This window comes from Jaculus jaculus, chromosome X, assembly GCF_020740685.1.
Source record: "Jaculus jaculus isolate mJacJac1 chromosome X, mJacJac1.mat.Y.cur, whole genome shotgun sequence".
NCBI classification, from domain to species: Eukaryota; Metazoa; Chordata; class Mammalia; order Rodentia; family Dipodidae; genus Jaculus; species Jaculus jaculus.
Window position 1 is genome coordinate 84,277,151 of NC_059125.1, and position 12,112 is coordinate 84,289,262.

The window sequence follows — 12,112 nt, forward strand, 5'->3', positions numbered from 1 at the left end:
GTCCCAGGAGGATGGGCTGTGTGAAGGCTGATAAGGAGTTTCCTAGGAAACTGGCCAAAGGATACAGGGCTATGGGCACAACCTAAGTTCAGATGTGAAGGGCTTAGAGAGGGAGTAGCCTCCTGAAGCCTGGGGGGTCCATAGCCATGCCTGGAAGATCAGGCCCCTTTCCTGAAAGTTCCAGCCTGTGCCTGGTAGTGACAGACATTTTCCTTTCTACTTACAACTGCAAGCATCATTCTACTTTGTTTTTATGTCTTGGCACTTTTAGACAATTCTATAAGTGGAATCATGCAGTTTTTAAATTTATTTTATTTAGAGTCTTGTCCAAAAGTGTGGATTAGATTATAACATATACCATACATAGTTTCTTTGTAAAGGTTGAGTAATATTTCATTGTTTTTTTATGTTCTACATTTTTTATTAGTTATGTACACAGTGTGTATACAACCCCCCTCTGCAGGGACCCTCTTCATTGGGGAATATGGGTCGTGCATTGTGGGGTTAGCCATCAGTTATGGGTAAGAGGCAATCTATCTGTGCATAATGTCCCAACATGTGGCTCTAACAATCTTTCCACACCCTCTTCTGCAAAGTTTCCTGAGCCATATTGGGTTCCTTTTAGGTCTACTACAGTGATAATGTCTTGGGAGCCCTTGTGTCTCTGGATATCTGGTTTTGTAGGAGTTGAGTGTCCTCTGGGTCTGTCTCCTTCACCTTTGTGCTGGTACCAGGTTCACCAAAAAAGTTGCACTCTTGCTCATTTCCACAATTACACTATAGTTTCAGCTGAGATCCTAGTGAGGTGTAATGGACTGAATTTCTCCTCAGGTTCTGTGTCCATCTGAAAAAGAGAAGCAAATTCTTCAATGGAGAGTGAAGTCAGCACAAGAAAAATGGGATAATCATTATTATTTTAGGGAGAATTATTTATTAGGTGTGAGCCCTCTTGTAGTCCACAATTGGTGGGAGCTTGATCATGGAAAAGAAGCTCATTTTTTAGATATGGTTCTGACTTGTTTTCCATGTCCAGGTATGGGTTCTGATCTGCTGAGTGGATAAGTTAGCCAAATCAAGAGAAGTTGGTTACTCACTGTGGCTGTGTGCCACTATTGCACTTGTGTGAACATCACGTCAAATTTTTTGCTGCTGAGTAGCTTAGAACCTTAGTTGCTTGGGCAGGTGTTGGTCATTTTCCCCCAGTCACTCATGTAGCACCTTGTAACACTAGATAAGCTAACTGTGTGGGGACTGAATCTCTTCCAGATGCCATCAAGGTCACTTCATGTTCTGTACCAACAGCATATGATGTCTTTGGTGGTAGAGTCTTACCATGAACTTTGGTGGGTCATCAAGCATTCTGACATAAATCTGTCTTCTTTTGGGAAACCTTGTACTTCTCTCTGATCAACAGCTGATTGTGGATGTTAACCACATACTGGTATTGGGAGTTGCAGGTCAGCACCAAGAAAAAGAATATAGAAAAAGATAGGTAATATAAAAGAGAAGAGGAGAGAGAGAGAGAGGGAGGGAGGGAAGGAGGGAGAGAGAGAATAGATAAGATTAGGTTAATCTTCATCATACCTTCTCCAGGGCCCTATGATTCAGGCATTCCCACTAAGGACCTCATGAAAGTTCAATCATTTAGTCTGTCTTCTAGAATGTAGAATTTGATGGTATCATTGCCATTTGAGTCCAATCTTGTGTCCCCTACCCCACCATTACCCTCGCCTCAAACACCGCCCTCCCTATTATGTTCTACATTTTTGATCCAATCATGACTTTCAATTTTTTTTAATTTATTTAATTTATTAAAGAGAACAAGAGAGAGAGACACAGACAGATAGAGAGTGAGCATGCCAGAGTCTTCAGATACTGCAAATGAAATATAGAAACATGTGCCACCTTGTGCATCTGGCTTATGTGGGTCCTGAGGAATTGAACATTGGTCCTTTGACTTTGCAGGAAAGCAATATAACTGATAAGCCATTGCTATAACCCCTAATAATGTCTTAATGAGCATTTATGTGGCACATATATCTTAGCTGTTGTGTAATGCTGCAGTATACATGAATTTATCTCTTCAAGGCCCCCTTTCTAATTCCTTGGGGAAAATATTATGAAATAGTATTGCTGGACAATATTTTAAAGTTTTTGCAGCATTTTTTGAGGATCCTCCATATAATGTTCCATAGACTCATCCAATTTTACATACCTAGTAACAATAAATAAGCTTTCCATTTTCTCCATGTGGTGGAAATATTTTTCTTTTTTTAGATTATTTATTTATTTATTTATTTGAGAGTGACAGACACAGAGAGAAAGACAGATAGAGGGAGAGAGAATGGGCACACCAGGGCTTCTAGCCTCTGCAAATGAACTCCAGATGCATGCACCCCCTTGTGCATCTGGCTAACGTGGGACCTGGGGAACCGAGCCTTGAACCGGGGTCCTTAGGCTTCACAGGCAAGCGCTTAACCGCTAAGCCATATCTCCAGCCCTTTTTCTGTTTTTTTGAGGTAAGGTGTTGCTCTATCCCAGGATGACCCAGGATTCACTATGTAGTCCTAGGCTGGCTTTGGACTCTCAACAGTCCTCCTACTTCTGCCTCCCTAGTGCAGAAATTAAGCACATGCACTACATGTCCTCCTTAATACTCCAGAAACCTGCTGAACAATTGGTAATTTTGTAGTACAGGAAAAGTTTATGAACCCTAGCTTTTAGGTTTTTGCCTACTTCAAAGAATTGACTACTGATCAGGGTGATAGAATAGGGTCCGGATTCATTCTACATATGGCTACCTAGATTCTCTAGCACCATCGGTTGATTACACTCTCTTTTCTTTCCAGTGAGCATTGTTTTTTATCCCTTTATCAAAGATCAAGTATTTGTAATTACTAAAATTTATACCTGGATCTTCTATTTTATTTCATTGGATTGTATGGTCATATTTGTGCCAGTATCATGTTATTTATATTAATATAGCTTTATAGTATATATTGAAATCAGGATAGTGATCATCAGGGCTATTCCTTTTGCTGAAGACGTTTTGGCTATCTGAGGTGTTTTGTGTTTTCATATGACTTTCAAAACTACTTTTTTATGTCTATGAATAAGGGTACTCGGATTTTAACTGGAATTTTATTTTCTCTATATATTGCTTTTAGTAGAATGACCATTTTAATGATAATTCATCCAATCTATAAAAATAGGAGAAATTTTACAATGTTTAGTAATATTTCAAGGTATTTTATGTTTTTGTGGCTCTCATAAATGGGACAGATACCCTAATTTCTTTCTCCAAATGTTTGTCATTTGTATATGCAAAAGATACTGATTTTGTGTGTTGGCTTTATATCCTGCCACTTTGCTGAAAGCATTTATCACTTTTAAGAGGGTTTTGGGGGAATCTTTTGGGTTTCATATGTATAGAATCATGCCATCTGTAAATAGGGCTGTTAGGCTATGAAGAGTGTGTATGCACAGCAAAATGTCTCTCAAATGACTATGCTTAATTATCTTTTTTTTATTTATTTATTTGAGAGTGACAGACACAGAGAGAAGGACAGATAGAGGGAGAGAGAGAGAATGGGCGCGCCAGGCCTTCCAGCCTCTGCAAACGAACTCCAGATGTGTGCGCCCCCTTGTGCATCTGGCTAACGTGGGACCTGGGGAACTGAGCCTCGAACCGGGTCCTTAGGCTTCACAGGCAAGCGTTTAACCGCTAAGCCATCTCTCCAGCCCTGCTTAATTTTCTTAATCCAAACAGCTCTTACTCTTGGATGGTTTTGCAGTCAGGTTCACATTGCTGGTAGGAATCACCCAACCAAGAGAAGCTTCTGAGAAAAAAGAGGTTTAATTTGGCTTACAGGCTCAAGGAGAAGCTCCACAATGGCATGGGAAAATGATGGCATGAGAAGAAGTGGACATCACCCCCTGGCCAACATAAGGTGGACAATAGAAACAGGAGAGTGTGCCAAACATTGGCATTTGGAAACTGGCTATAACATCCATAAACCTGCCCCCAACAATGCACTCCATCCAGGAGGCATTAATTCCCAAATCTCCTCCTGGGAACCTAGCATCCAGAACATGTAATGTTATGGGGGACACCTGAATCAAACCACCACAGATGGATAACCTATTTTTTTTTGTTCATTCTTATTTATTTGAGAGAGAGAGAGAATGGGTGTGCCAAGGCTTCCAGCCACTGCAAATGAACTCCAGACACGTGTGCCCCCTTGTGCATCTGGCTAACGTGGGGTCCTGGGGAACCGAGCCTCAAACTGGGGTCCTCAGGCTTCACAGGCAAGCGCTTAACCACTAAGCCATCTCTCCAGCCCTGGAGAACCTATTTTATTGTATGGCTGAGAAAGAACACAAGGGAGAGTCATGATCCATCAATATGACAAGGAAAGTCAGCCAACTGCCTACCACAAGAAGTGTCACCTCTATCACTTTTTCCAGGATCCAGTATACACTGCAGAACAAGTGGAGACACTAACACTGCTCTCACTTATAGCTTTACCACCTGGTCCAGAGAGATGGTGACAAACACTGTGGTCATACACAATCCATCAAATAGAAATCCAGAGGCTACCTAGAACTCAACATTAAATCAGACTACTAACACTGAAAAAGGTTTAGGGAATATTTTGCAAGAAAGTTCAGAAAGATTGGAAGAGACACAGGGTAGGTAATATTAACCTGAGTCATACACCCCCACAGAAACTGACCACGCTCTCCAAGATGAGCACTGCCAGGACCAGGCTAGAGCCTACAGGAGAGGGCCCTGAGCTACAGGCAAGGCTAATGACCCCGGGCTACAGGAGGCCACTCCCTCTCCAAGCCCAGCACACCTGAATTTAGGCTTTGCCCATGGCCCTGTGACCTTTGGCCCATTGCCTAGGAAACTCCTTATCAGCCAGCAGTCTTCACACAGTCCTGTGGCCTTAGATCACCTGAGCCCCCCCTCCTCTATTGCCTATGCACTGAAATGAATGAACCCATATGCTAATTAGGCATCAGAAATAAACCTGGTATGTCCAATCCCTATAGGACCCTTCTCGCTGCCCTCAGATGCTTATAAACCCATTTCCCTGACAATAAACGAAGAGAACTGTTCACAGAAAATCCTCCCAAATTTCTTTTACTTTCATGGTCTCACCCACCCCAGTTGCCTGGGTGCCTTCAGGGGGATCATGGACAGCCCCTGGAACAAGAACTCAGGAACCCACAGCTGGAACCTGAACAGGGACCCTATGAGACAGACAGGGTAGGTGAGTGCTCTCCCAGAGGGACTGGGAGACATCAGCCCTTGTGGCCTTGTCTCCATGTTTTTGAGGGCTGGAAGGTTTCTGTTTTTCTTCCTTTATTTTCGGTTCACACTATCATGTAGGACCAGACACAATGAACTGGCAATTGATATCTCTTGACCAAGGTTTCTCTTTGGTATTGAATGAAGGCCAACAGTCCTCTGCCTGGACCCCAACAGCCCATTGGGTGTTGGCAAAAACTATCTACTTCTCTTTCCTCCATCACACAGAAGGTATTTTTCTCTTTTTTCTCCTTTACTTTAATATTGTCTCCCAACAAAAGGAATCACAGATTCTTAGATTACAGGCTTTTCTGAAAGTTGATGAATTAAGCTCTCCCAGAACGAGGCCAGCTCCTTTTTGGAAGTCCTCAAGGACACCCTGTGGATGATTTCTGGGCATCCATGTGGCCCAGACACGTGAACCCTCATATCTTATCTGGCTAGGAAACAAAAACGTTCGTTCAGGAAGGAAATTACCCGTCACTCCCATTAAGCAACAAAACTGCAATCCAGCTGTGCAAGTGCTCCAAAGTGGCTTGAGTCAGAGTCAGGCAACTAGCTCACATGTGCCATGACAATGGCACCTCAGCCTGTGCATGTGACATGTCTCCACCTCCTTCTCCAGCAGCTTGGGTGGTCCTGGAACCCCCTCCCCTCCTTGCAGGGTCCCTTTTTTGCCCCCCTATGGGCCCTCTCCCTTTGTGTAGCTGGATTCAGACTCCGGCAGGCAGTTGTCTTGGCCAGTCTAGGCCATTACCTCCAAGTGTACCAGAGCAGACCCTGGTGAGTGTCCAGAAGCAGGGCAGGGCTGAAGCAGTGCAGGGATGATCTCAGGTGTATGCAAGCCCTGCCCAGCCACAGCTCAGGCATCAAGAAGAAGCAAGAAAGAAAAATAAAAGGTCATATTTAACTAAAGCCTACGGTGAACTAATGTTTTATGTAAACAATGCCATAATTTATTACATGATATCATAAATATAATTACTGAGTTTTGTTCTAGGTCAACTTCAAATTATGTAGAGGATTACTGAAAACAACATAATTCTCTCTGAAATGGTGGTTTATAATTTTTCAGGTATTTTAAAATTAAAAAAAAAATTGATTGTAATATCCTGTTACTAAAAAGGAGGAGGCAATGACCTGACTTCTAGGACAGCCTGCCTTGAGATAGCAACAGAATTTTCCTTATTTACTCCTAATACAATCATCTCCAAGTGTGTTATTAGTATTAATGACATAAAATTGTCTTATTCTACTTTCTTGTCAGTGAGTAATAGGATTAACCAATTTGGTGTAGTTTCATTTAATAGTCTTATAAGAAAGATGATTAATTACGGGGTGAGATGAGTTGATTGAAGGAATTGGAAAGAAATTGTTCAATGTTGACACAGAATGTTTGTTAAAAAATGTTTTTGAGTGGTACTTAGATCAAAATGTTAAAGTATTTGGATAAGATGTGAGAGTGTAGGAAAGAATTTTCAGGCTAAACCTAAATGCCATGCCTAAAGTTAGAAAATTTTCATGTAGATTTAATCTGCATTTCCCTGATAACTAGGGATGTAGAATATATTTTTAGATGCTTATACACCATCCATATTTCTTCTTTTGAGATCTCTCTATTTATCCCCATAGCCCATTTTTAACTGGCTTGTTTGATTTCTTATTATTTAATTTTTTGAGTTCTTTGCATATCCTAGATATTAATCCTCTATCAGATATGTAGCTGGCAAAGATTTTTTCCCTTTCTATAGCTTGCCTCTTTGCCTTATTCACCGCATCCTTTGCACTACAAAATCATAGTAATTTCATGAGGTCCCAGTGGTTAATCTGTGGTTATATTGCCTGAGCAACTGGAGTTATATTCAGAAAGTCTTTGTCAAGATCAATATGTTGAAGGGTTTCCACAATTTTTTCCTTTGGCAGTTTCAGAGTTCCAGGTCTGATGTTAAGGTCTTTAATCCATTTGGACTTAATTGTTGTGCATGGAGAGAGAGAGAAGAATCTATTTTCTTCCTTCTACAGATACATATCCAATTTTCCCAGCAACATTTGCTGAAGAGGCTGTCTCTTCTCCAATGAGTAGTTTTGGCATTTTTATCCAATATCAGGTAGCTGTAGCTACCTGTAGTTACATCTGGGTCCTCTATTTTGTTCCATTGATCTACATGTCTGCTTTTGTGCAAGTACCATGCTCTTTTTGTTACTATGGCTCTGTAGTATAGGTTAAAATCAGGTATGGTGATACCACCAGCCTTATTTTTGTTGCTCAGTATTATTTTAGATATTCAAGTTTTTTTTCTGATTCCAAATGAATTTTTGGATTTTTTTTCTACTTCTATGAAGAATGCCATTGGAATTTTGATTGGGATTGGATTAAATGTATAGATTGCTTTTGGTAAGATTGCCATTTTCACAATATTGATCCTTCAGTTCCAGAAACGAGGGATGTTTTTCCATATCCTAGTGTCCTCTGCAATTTCTCACTTGAGTGTTTTATAGATTTCATTGTAGAGATCCTTTACTTCCTTGGTTAGGTTTATTCCAAGGTACTTTATTTTCTTTGATGCAATTATGAATGGGAGTGATTCTTTGATTTCATTCTCTGTGTGTTTGTTGTTACCATATAGGAAGGCTACTGATTTCCGTGCATTTATTTTGTATCTTGCTACATGGCTGTAGGTGTTTATCAGCTCTAACAGTTTGCTGGTAGGGTCTTTAGGGTCCTTTATATATAGAATCATGTCATCTACAAATAATGATAACTTGATCTCTTCCTTTCCAATTTGTATCCCTTTTATGTGTGTCTCTTGCCTTATTGCTATGGCTAAGACTTCCAAAACTATATTAAATAAAAGTGGAGACAGTGGACACCCTTGTCTTGTTCCTGATTTTAGTGGAAAAGCTTCCAGTTTTTCCCCATTTAGTAATATGTTGGCTGCAGGCTTGTCATAAATAGTTTTTATTATATTGAGATATGTTCCTTCCATTCCCAGTCTCTGTAGGACTTTTATCATGAAGGGATGTTGGATTTTGTCAAACGCTTTCTCTGCATCTAGTGAGATGATCATGTGAATTTTGTCCTTCAGTCCATTTATATAACGTATTACATTTATCAATTTGCATATGTTGAACCATCCCTGCATCACTGGAATAAAGCCTACTTGGTCAGGATGAATGATCATTCTGATATATTCTTGGATTCTGTTTGCCAATATTTAGTTGAGAATTTTTGCATCTATGTTCATGAGGGAGATTGGTCTGTAATTTTCTTTTGTTGTTCTATCTTTGCCTGCTGTTGGTATCAGGGTGATGCTGGCTTCACAGAAGGAGTTTTGTAGGATTCCTTCTTTTTCAATTTTATTGAAAAGCTTAAGAAGCAATGGTGTTGGTTCTTCCCTGAAGGTATGGTAAAATTCAGCAGTGAATCCATCTGGGCCTGGGCTAGTTTTAGTTGGGAGATTTTTGATAATTTCTTAGATTTCCATGCTTGTTATAGGTCTATTTAAGTGATTAATCTCATCTTTATTTAATTTAGGTAGGCCATATATAGGTCAAGGAAACCATCCATTTCATTCAGATTTTCATATCGAGTGGTGCATATGCTTTGATAGTATGTCCCGATGATTTTTTTAATTTCTCTGGTATCTGTTGTGATGTTACCTTTTTCATCTCCAATTTTATTAATTTGTGTCTCTTCTCTCTTTCTTTTGGTCAGATTTGCTAAGGGTTTATCAATTTTGCTTATCCTTTCAAAGAACCAACTCTTTGTTTCATTGATTCTTTGGATTTTTTTTCTTTTTCTTTCTTTTTTTTTTTTGGTTTCTATTTCATTAATTTCTGCCCTAATCTTTATTATTTCTTCCTCTCTACTGATTTTTGTTTACCTTGTTCTTCTTTTTCCCAAGACTTTAAGGTGAATCATTAGGTCATTTATTTGTGACCCTTGTAATTTATTAATATAGGCACTTAAAGCTATCAGTTTACCTCTTAGAACTTCCCTCTTTGTGTCCCAGAGGTTTTGGTATGTTGTGTTCTCATTATCATTTGACTCTATAATTTTTTTTTTTTTTTTACCTTTAGAAATAACTTTAATAGGTAAAATATCATACTGATTCTTTTGCCAGTTGTCATGAGAATAAAACCAAGATCATTTGGTTTGGGCTAACAATGAAAATATACTCTACAGATTAATTATCTTTTGTAATTCTCTTGGTTTTGATATATCAACAACTGAACTTCATTTTTGCAGTCAGTGTAGAAGGCAGGAAACCATTATGCAAAATCCCAGTCAAGAACCTCATTCTCTGATTGAGATGAAGCCAATCTGTGTACCAAAGTTAGGGCCATCTCGAACATGGGAGAAAAATGTGTCAGGATGGCAGGATGTACAGAGGTTGAGATCATGGTTCTGGTCCTCAATATTCTGTGGAAGTACTCCTCCTCATTCTAGAAGAATCCTGGTGGCTTTACGGATGTCAATATATGGATTTTGTGAGTCAAACAGTCATACACATCCAGGATGAAGTTTATGAAATGCACTTGCTGATTGCCTGGGAAGAGTAAAACAGCAAGGCCCTATGGAAGGTCCCAGTATAACAATAATGTCTTTCAAACTGCAGCCATATTCAGCCTTCATAGCATTCACTGTAGCCATAGCAACACCTAACAAAGTACCTTTCCAGCCAGAGTGAGCAACCCCACATACTTTTTTCCACAGGATCTGCAAGAACTATAGGTATACAGTCAGCACCAAGGGCAGCTATTGTGACTCCTCTCTCATTTGTGGTTATTCCATCATAAGATTCGGGCTCCTTCTTTCCCATAATCCAGACATCATTGGCATGATCAGTCTTTATTTTGTAAAATTTCTCTGCATTAAATCCTGCAGTATTTGCCAACCTACGTAGATTTTCTTGAACAACAACTTTAGGATCTCTCTGTTTGGAACTACTGAAGAGGTTGAATGAACTAAGAGTGGGTATGTAAGGTATCCCACCTGTTCTTGTAGTAAATCCATGTATGAAAGTATCTGGAATCAAACGAGATGTGATAATGCTCAATTCTCCTTTCAGTGCTGGCAGGCTTCTCAAGTATGTTGCTATTTCATTCTGGATTTCTATCATGTTTATTTCAGTGGGCTGTTTCCAAAGGTCATCCCTCAAAGTAACCTGTAAATCCTCAAACTCAAAATTGTAAACTTCAGTGAAGAGTTGATCAATAAACGCCCTCATTAATGTTTTCCTATGCCTGAGTACAATCACCTTAATGCTGCTCAGATTTTTTACATCAATTTTTTGTTTAACAGTATACAAAGAGGCAGCCACACTGGGTTTACTAACAGTCTCAAATTCTCTCAAGAGAGCTGATAATTCATTTCTTGTTTCCAGTTCCCAGGGATCATGTTCACTATCTCTTTCACTGCTGTCATTACTGCAGCACATTATGCAAAGAAACTTGGCCTTGGCGGCATGGTGGTATTGGATAGCATTCACTGTCTTCAGGAGTGTCTGAGAGCAGTTTTTCTGAGAGCTCAATTTCAAACCAAAGAGATCAATCAAAACTGCTTCCACCATCCTTCAGTACTGTGCAATTCTCTTAAAAGACGTTTGTACCAAATAAATCACCTTCACTCCTGCCTCTGCCCGTGGGGACCCCGCCGCATTTGATGAAATGGCCTGTATATAACTATTAGGTCCATTCCTTCTATGACGTTATTTAGTCCAGATGCCTCTCTGTTTATTTTTTCCTGGGATGACCTGTCAATTGATGAGAGTGGGGTGTTGAAGTTACTGACTGCCACTGTGTTTGGTATTATCTATGACCTTAGTTCTAATAGCATTTGCTTGATGAATTTGGGAGCCCCCATGTTAGGTGCATATATGTTTAGGATTGTAATGTCTTCCTGTTGGAGTATGCCTTTAATCAACGTAAAGTGACCTTGTTTATCTTTCTTAACTAATGTTGGGTTGAAGTCTACATTGTCAGATATTAAGATAGCAACCCCTCCTTGTTTTCTAGGTCCATATGCTTGAAACACCATTTTCCAAACTTACACCATAAGATAGTGTCCATCCTTTGTAGAAAGGTGGGTTTCGTAGAGGCAACAAATTGTAGGATCCTGATTTTTACCCAGTCTGCAAACCTATGTCTTTTGGTTGGGGAATTGAGGCCATTGATATTAAGAGATATTATAGAAAGGTGAGTATTGATTTTTTCCCTTTTTTGTATTTCTTCCAGTTTCACCTTTGATCTCTTGTGTTAACTGGTATTTGAGTATTGCTTGTTTTTTTCTCCAGGTTCCGTATATGTGTGATTTCCGTTCTCTTCAGCATGGAGGATTCTTTCAAGTATTTTGTGTAGAGCTGGTTTTGTCTTCAAATACTCCTTTAGCCTGTTTTTGTCATGGATTGTCCTTATTTCTCCATTTATTTGAATGGATAGTTTTGCAAGATAAAGTACTGTTGGTTGACAGTTGTTATCTTTCAGAACTTGGAATACATCACTCCACACCCTTTTGGCTTTTAAAGTTTGTGCTGAGTAATCAGCTGTAATCCTGATAGGCTTGCCTTTGTAGGTAACTTGATTTTTCTCTCTAACAGCTTTCAATAGTTTTTCTTTGGTTTGTGTTTTTGGCAGTTTGATTAAAATATGGCAAGGAGAATTTCTTTCCAGAGTTTGTCTGGCTGGTGTTCTAAAGGATTCCTGCATCTGCATTGGCACCTGTTTCCCAATTTGGGGAAATTTTCTTCTATTACTTTGTTGAAAATTCCTACTATGCCTTTGGAGTGAAATTCT

At 39.6% G+C, this 12,112-nt stretch overlaps 1 pseudogene; it reads right to left on the reverse strand.

Moving 5' to 3' along the window:
* Positions 1-9,472: 9,472 nt before the first annotated feature.
* On the reverse strand, positions 9,473-10,945 carry LOC123456687 (annotated as a pseudogene).
* Between the last annotated feature and the right edge of the window lie 1,167 nt (positions 10,946-12,112).